Source organism: Papio anubis, chromosome 9 (assembly GCF_008728515.1).
Source record: "Papio anubis isolate 15944 chromosome 9, Panubis1.0, whole genome shotgun sequence".
In the NCBI taxonomy this organism is placed as follows: domain Eukaryota; kingdom Metazoa; phylum Chordata; class Mammalia; order Primates; family Cercopithecidae; genus Papio; species Papio anubis.
The window spans coordinates 53,596,648-53,604,910 of record NC_044984.1 but is presented as its reverse complement, the minus strand read 5'-3'; the positions used below and the strand labels follow the sequence as shown (position 1 = coordinate 53,604,910).

The 8,263-nt window shown below is 36.3% G+C and overlaps 1 pseudogene; it reads right to left on the bottom strand.

The window, feature by feature from the left end:
- Positions 1-2,020: 2,020 nt before the first annotated feature.
- Positions 2,021-5,862, bottom strand: LOC110740806 (annotated as a pseudogene).
- Positions 5,863-8,263: the final 2,401 nt, after the last annotated feature.

Sequence of the window (8,263 nt, the reverse complement as noted above, 5' to 3'; positions counted from 1 at the left end):
TTTAGAGCACAGAGGAACTTAAACATCATTGCTGCCAGTTCTCACCCTCACCTATGAACAAACTGAGATGGTAAGGGCCCATGTTTGTCCTCATAGGTAGAAACTGCAATAGAAGTCAACTTGTCCAACCTCCAGCCCAGTGATCTTTCTGTCTCATCATACAATATAAACATGACTCATGCCTCAGGGAGCTTATACTCCAGTTGTAGAAACACAAATAATCAGAGAGCAGCTTAAGTGAATATGTATCGGAGACTTCACCCTATGAAGAAAAGGTATGTTTTCTAGAATTTAAAGAGAAGCAGAGTCAGTGAGGACAGGAGAGGCAAGTGGGCAGAGGCTTTCTACTTTAATGCACATAAGAATCACTTGGAAGAATCCACTTAAATGCAGATTCCCAGACTGGAACCCAAAAGTTTGAAGTCAGCAGTGTACATTTTTTAACAAACAACTCTGACTCTGAAGCATTTGCCAAAATTCACTACTTTGGAAAACAGGAAATTTGTGAGTAGGTTCAAAAGAGCAGTAACAATTAAGACTGGATGTAGACAATAGGAACAGATTCAGGAGCATTTTGTAAACTAGGCAAACCGTTTCAATTTGTATGATAAGTTGGGACATTTTGGAAAAGGGGTGAAGATGAGTAAGAGCTGTGTGAAGAATGGTTTAAACCAGAGAGAACACGGAATGAGGAGGAAAAAGATAGAAAGGCCTGGGTGAGAAAGGGTGTGTTTTAGAGGCATTTCAAATGGGAAACCAATAGGAGTGGCAATAGGAGGTCAGATGGAGCGGATAAAGGAGATGGATGTAGAAGCACCTGATGGAGGAGGAGTAGCTGGGCCTGACTGCAGATGCACACAGCTCTATCAAGCTCAAAGTTAATAAATACTATTCTAGTTGTACACCATGACCAAGTTAAAAATTCTTCATGAAACATATAGTCATAAAAGGCATAAAGTGTTCCTTTCAGCACTTCCTACGTGAAAAGGGACGCCAAACCTCACATTCCTCACAGTGTCCTGAAAAGAACCCTTTTAAAGGACACAAATTAAAAAATGTTGTTCTGATACTTGATCTCACCCAACCAAGAGGCCCTAGGTTTGGCTCAGAAAAGGGTGATTATTTAACTCTTCTTCGGCAGTTTTCTTCATACTCTTCATTTTTGCCCAAAGAAAGAGGAGTGCAAAGCTAATGCTGGATATTCAGAAAACTATTTTCTAAAAATTTTTAAATGCTCAAACAGCATTTTTAAAAATCCTTTTTTACAGGTAGAGGAAAGGTGAGGTACTAAAATTGCATACCAAGGACTCCTAGTCTCCAAAGAGTAATCTTGTTGAAAAAAAAAAAAATCAGTAAGATGACAGTACAACTCAAATAATTTCTACTAAACCAGATAAACCCCCAATAACTACGAGAACTTTCTGATTATTTTATTTTAACTAAAGGGCCCAGGTCTTTGAAGTTTTTTGTTGTTGTTGTTGTTCTTATTTTTCCATTAACACTTGAAAAACAGTAGCTAGACACCAAAGTCTAAAAACTGTTTAAGATAATTTCAAAAATGAAAACCTGAGACTTAAAGGCAAACCACCTAAGTGAGCATATGCAGATGTTTTCTTAACTAATCATACACGATAGCTGAGCACTCCAGAGACACTGAAAGTTTGGAGTTTAAAAAAAACAAAAAAAAACATTTTAATTAGATTACAAAGTCTAGAAGTCTAGTTCACTAGCTAGAACATTAGCAAAAGTCAGTAGATCTGCTTTGTTAATCTGCAAACTTTTAAAAATTAACTTTATACATGATCATTTTATACTTTATACATGACCATTAATATAATCCAAGTTTTTCAACTTGAGAACTTCAAGTGTTTATAACTTAAAAAGAAAATATAATTTAGCTGCTCTTATTTAGGAAATTTATTTGAGGAATATAACTGAGAACTCTAGAATTTTCAGTATATTTATTCTAAAATTAATTTATTCATTTAAAATATGTAAATATTTTATTTAAATTGCAGTCATTCCTATTTAACAGTTCAATTTAATTTTTGAGTAAATTGAGCATCTACTATATAATAGCTACTGCTAGGGATTGAAGAAAGGGTAGTTGAAATATGTGGGAAGGTGGGATTATAAAAATGAATAGCTCACAGTCTAGCGAGAGAGAACTACGCAAATGGCTAGAATTTAACGTGAGAAATACTGTAATGTATTAGCACCCAGTGTTGTAGATACACAGAAATATAACGGGGAAGATTTCATTTGAAGCTGATCTTAAACAATAAATAGGAACTAGCTGGGTAAAAGAGAGTGGGGTTCAGGGTAAGGCATTGTTGGCAGGTAACAAGATAAGGAAATGCTAAGAGATATGAAATGACATGCTGTTTTGAGAAAACTACAAGTACATCAATGTGGAAAATCAAAAGGAATCTCAGAATGACAGGATCTCAGAGAGGATCTTAGGAATAGGAAAACACAAACTGGCCAGATTGGGAAGGGGGTTACATGACATAATCCTATAAGAAGGTGGAAGCTCTTGGCAGTTTTTACATAGGGGAATGCCATAAAACTGGATCCTATATAAAGAACTCCTGTCTGAGTGAGAAAAATAGATTAAAGTGAAAGCATCATTCAATTTAGTTTCAAAGCTAGTGCAGGCATAGATGTAGGTAGGGATGCTGACAAGAGTAGATTAGATATCTAGGAGGTCCACCGAGTAGCACCAGGGAGTGGGAGGAGCTGGGTGAGAATAGGAGCACAGTTTCCAGCTTGGTTGCTGAGTGAAAGATTGTTGTGCATCAGTTAAGCTGGGGGATAGAGCCTGCCATAAGTATTATTTTATATCTAAGAAAAACTTAAATGCTAAGACATCAAGAGCATCTATTCCCCTCCTAGCCCCTCACTTATTTATTCAGGACTCTGGAAAGTGGATGTAGTGTCAATTTACTGTTTGCCTCATGGCAGAGTATGTCCCACAGCCACTGATGTCACTCAGTGGAGCACAGGGTGGGCAACAAAATGGACTGGAGATTCATAAATTTCTAGGCTGTCCACGGTACCTTCCCATCTTTGGTGGATAATTATCCCCAGGAAGAATCCACATACGCTCTGTTATTGAGGAAGACCCTGGAAATCAAGGGTTGAGAAGGCATAGAAATCACGGCTAGGGAAGATGTGATAGAGCATCCTCACAGAAATTCAGATCTGTGAGAAATTTAATCCCTGAGAAGTTAAATGTTTTCCTGTTATCATCCTCCTAAGATCCTCTCTAAAATCCTGTCATTCTAAGGTTCCCTTCGGTATTACCACATTGATGTACTTGTAGTTTCCTCAAAGTAAGTCAGCAGCATTCCTTTCATATCTATTAGCATTTCCATAGAGTTATTTGGAAATGGTTATTTAAGGGATCTCTTCATACTGCCTACCTATGTCATTTTCCTATCCCATTACTCAGAGAGAATATGCAATTTGGTCTGTATATAAAATCGAGTACATAAATAACTAATATCACAGTTCAAGAAATGGTTTGAAGAGAGGTTCAGAATACAAGTGGTACTCACAGAAGCGTAAAGAACACCCAGTAGCGAATCAGAAAATATAGAAGTAAGACATGTTGCTTTGAATAATAATTTCAAATTCAATGAACAGAGGGATTGGAGGGAAAGACCATCCCCCTCAAAGAGAACAGCATGTCCAAAGGCCCAGGGAAGAAAAAATATTTTATGGAATTTCAAGTAGCAAGGAGGAAGAGGAGTATAAGCCAGGAGAAAGCAGACACAGAAAAAGAGAAGAGCTTGGCAAGGTCGGGGGTGGAGAAATGTGGATGGTAGAAACAAAACAGAAAAAGAAGCCACATAGTAGATAACCTGTGTCCTTGAATGCCCTGTGTCCAAGTTTCTCAATCTCTATAATGAAAGAAGAAATGCCTTCCTCTCTTTCTCCCCATAAGCAATTAGGCATTTTCACTCTGTTCCTACAAGGTGAATAGAAATCTAGATATATTGTTATGAATCTGAATGATAATAGCTGATGTTTATGTGTTAGGCATTAAGGTCATAAATTATCTCTGTTATTTTTTTTTAGTCTGATCTTATTTGTTACTCAAAACATCTTATTTTTGACGGGATTGAGACAGAAGTAGAAGCTCGCTGAGAGGACAGTCTGTGTCTCTTGACAATCTGTTCCTGGTGCTTCTCTTCAGCCTCTTTCATTCTCTTGGCTGAAAGTTTAGCATATTCCGCAGCCTCTTCCTGATTTTTTTTTAGTATGCTGCTTCTTCAGAGCAATACGCCACCGTTTGTGCTGCAGGACACATGGAGTAATAAGACGCTGACTCTTGTGTGCTTTGGTCCTAGGTTTCTTACCTTCTTTGTTGAAGAGCTTTCTTACAACATGCTCACAGACATCATCTTTAGAGAGACTGAAAAGTTTGCGGGTTCTGCTAGCTCTTGTGGGCGCCAGGCAACAAGGCACTGTAGTATCAGTCAGTCCAGGAATATCCTTCTCTCAAGTTGAGAACGCTCAGATTGGCATCTACAACGTAACCACTAACAGATTTCGCTTTCTTTCTCCAGTTCTCCTTGGTCTGTAAAGGAATGCCCCTTACTCAGTAGCAGATGGACACAGCCATGGGTCAAGACACACTGCTTCATAGGGAAACTTTGTCATTCCCATCACTTATTCAAACCACATAGCCCTTCCATTCTTCACCCAGAGCGTCAGCATCAACTTCTGTGGCCATACGCTTCTCATAAAAAGTAAGAATTTTTCATTCATCAATCACTTAAATGAGTTTCTGGCAGCCAGTGGCTGGGAAGAAGATGTTCAGCTTCATCTTGAAGCTGCTGATGGTAGCCTTCCAAGTTATCTCATTTAAATAACACAAAAACTCTATGAGGCAAGTAGTATTATTATTCTTCATTTTAGATGGCAAAGCTAAAGTTTAGTGATATTAATCCAGTAAACAGGAAAGCCAGAATTCAGATACCAATGCAAAACTAAAGAAAAGGGTTTGTTCATGTGCTCTGGATATCTGATCTCTATAAGCGTTCTGAATGAATCAGTTTAGTCAAATCACCCATTTTGCCATTTTTGTAACAGAAAAAAAAAGTAAGTCAACTAAAAATAAACATCCTATTCTACTAGCAGCTGAGAGGAATGCTTTTCTTCCTTTGAAGAAATCACAGGTTTCTGACAGTCCTCACAGTCGGAACCAGTCTAGCATACCACTGAAAAATTCCTGCCTGAGCCCAGTGAGCCCCAAGAACCTTAGAGAATCAGATAATCCCTTTACTAAACGGCATCATCAAAAATGTTACTTTTCCCTCAAAATCAAAATATAAACATTGGGGGGAAATCTATCTTAAATAAAAGCAAGAAATTCATCATAAAAAGAATTTGCTTGAAAGTGTCATAACTTTGCAATGGTTTTACTTTTCTTCCATATGTGTAAGGGAGAAAAATGTGCCTGTATAAACAAAGGTCTTACCTTCAAGTGACTGCAAGAAAGAGTCATTTTTCAAAACAGAGTATTTCTATATAAAACCTGCATAATAGTAGTAATGATAGTTTTTTGTTTAGTTTTCAGAAAGCAGCCCACCTAAATGAATTCCTACCCACCAGACAGAATTGAATACAGGGACAGGATGGGGAGCTAACTAAAATGCCTTATCCAGATTCTCAAAATGCACCTACATGGACTATTCAAAGTAAGCATTGAATATAAGATTCAGAGGAAAATTCTGTTACAGAATCAGTAGACAAAGAGACAAGAAGTGATACCAACCGCTTCCCTTCTTTTTGTACATTTTCCACCTTGAATCCCAAGGAACAACATTCCAAACCTCTTATTCTTTCCTAGCTGTACGGTGCCTCTGAAATCAGTGATCCTGATAAATAAAATGCCATGAGGTCTGAAAGCAGTAGTTTCATGGACAACATTTAAATTGTTTCCATGTGCTTTCTGCTTGCACAGGATCAATCATCATGATTGGTGTATTAGAACTTGCCCCGACTAAATTGGTCTCTCTCCTGTTGTTTTCTTTTCCCCAAGGAATTCAATTTTCCAGCAAAGAGCCTTCTGCTTCTCTCTATTTTTTTTTAATTTTCATATTAACTATAATACAAAAGACTAAATGAAAATCCAAACTCAGAGATTCTTGTTTTTAACCACTGGCAGGCATCTATTCCAGTGAAATGTTCCTTTAGCATGCTTTATTTTTCATTTCCACTTATTTTTGTATTAATTTCCAAGTCCAATTTTTGGATTAATAAAACTCTCAGTATTAATGAGAAAATCATTTAGAGTACAATGGAATTTCAGCCGAGAAAATAGTTTTATTTTTGTACTTTTTTTATCTTTCAGATACTGCTTTTTAAAAATAATCAAAAGAAAAGTAAACTTTAGGACAAGGTGCACTTTTTAATATATTTCATATAGGACATGAAAAAGGAGGAATGTGTTATTTAAATCTCTGTTCTGAAGCATGTCTTTCCTCTAATTTCCATAAAATATTGAATAATTGTTGGTGGCAGCTGTACCAACTAGCTCTTGATCTTACACAATATTGCACACATAGATTTTTGGTTTTGTTCTTTAATTTTCTTTGATAGGGTGTACATTGCTAAAAGGCAATGACCATGTCTCTCTATAGTAATGATTTGTTCATGTGCTCTAGATAGCTGATCTCTATAAGTGTTCTGAATAAGTCAGATCAATAGCAAAATACACATGCAATCAGTGCCCCAGAATCTCTATAAGTGAAAGTAACTATAAAGGAGCAATTTGAAAACAGTAAGATCCCTATCCTTTTCAAAAGTAGCTATATTTCCACTGTTTTTTAGAATGCCATAAAGGCCATGTCATTAAAACCAAGAGAGAACATAAATGTACATGAGAGAGGTCACATTCTGGCCCTTCTCGAACTTTTCCACAAAGGCATCACTGGTGAGGACAAAACTGAAGAGTGAATACATACACCCTGGAATTGGAGGGCAGCTCCCAAAACAACCCGCCTCCCATCTGAAATTTATTTGAAGTCTTGTAATATTGCTTTAACATGAATGCAAATTGTGCCTCCTGCTGCCAATATATCTGTTTGATTTAATATGAAAATTAAATTGCTTATCTGGGTTAAAACTGACAGATGAAGAAAGTGTGGCTTGGAACTCCTGCACTCCCTTGAAGATCTACCAAGGCATGCTAACCTTTAAACTGTTAATATTTATTAGCAAGATGCCAAATACATGCATTGGCTACTTGCAATTGATTGATTCCTCGTTTTTTTGTTTTTTGGAAAGACTGAGTGACAACAGAGATTCAGAGACGGGAAAAGAGGCCAGCAGTGAAGGAAAGCAAGCTTCAACTCTAATGATACTCTGATGCTCCTGTGAGGAAAAGAATGCCACAAGAAAGAGATAAACCACAGAAGAAAGGCTTGCAGGGAACCACAATCAAATTTACCTCACAATTTGCCTGAGGCCAAAGAAAGATGCTTAACAGAAAATGTGGTGACTTATTTTGGTGATTTAAAAAAATGCTCCCAAAAAATGAGTGAAAAAATGCAGGTAATTAAAAACTATTCTTTTAGCAATAAAGGAGAGAGAACTCATTTATTTGCACATTTTAAAAGCATAAAACTAAAAAATGTTGGGTTTTTGTATATTAAAAATAAAGTTACATAGTAAATCTCATCTTAATAAGACATCTCCAATTATATGATTCAGCAGAGTGTAGGCTGTAATTGTTTTAAAGACATTTTAAATGATGAACAAAAGAAAAAAATTATGAAGGGCTAATGACATACAATGAAGCAATATGCCATCATTCTTTAGGATATAAATATTATTTCAGAGAAAGTCTTAGTTTTAATTAAAATCAAATGAAAACACACAATATTTGTACTACAGTCATATTATAGTGCTATGTTCAACGAAATAAAAATTTGAATTTAGATGTGATCCCAAAGCTAAGTCTCTATTGGTCAAGGACATACATTATCATGTTTTCCTGAAATTCATACCTTTATGTTATTAAATTACATCTTATTAAAACATTGAAAAGTGTCATCACATCCTGAGAATATGCATTCTGAATGCCCTTTAACAACACATGAAACTGCTAAAAATCTAAACCAATATTCAATCAAAGCAATCAAATTTATCTTGTTTCTTTGCCTCAACCTAGTGTATACATAATTAGTTGATTGTTTTTCCAAGCTCTTTATGGTGGAAGTTTCACATATGTGAAAAAGATGACCTCTAT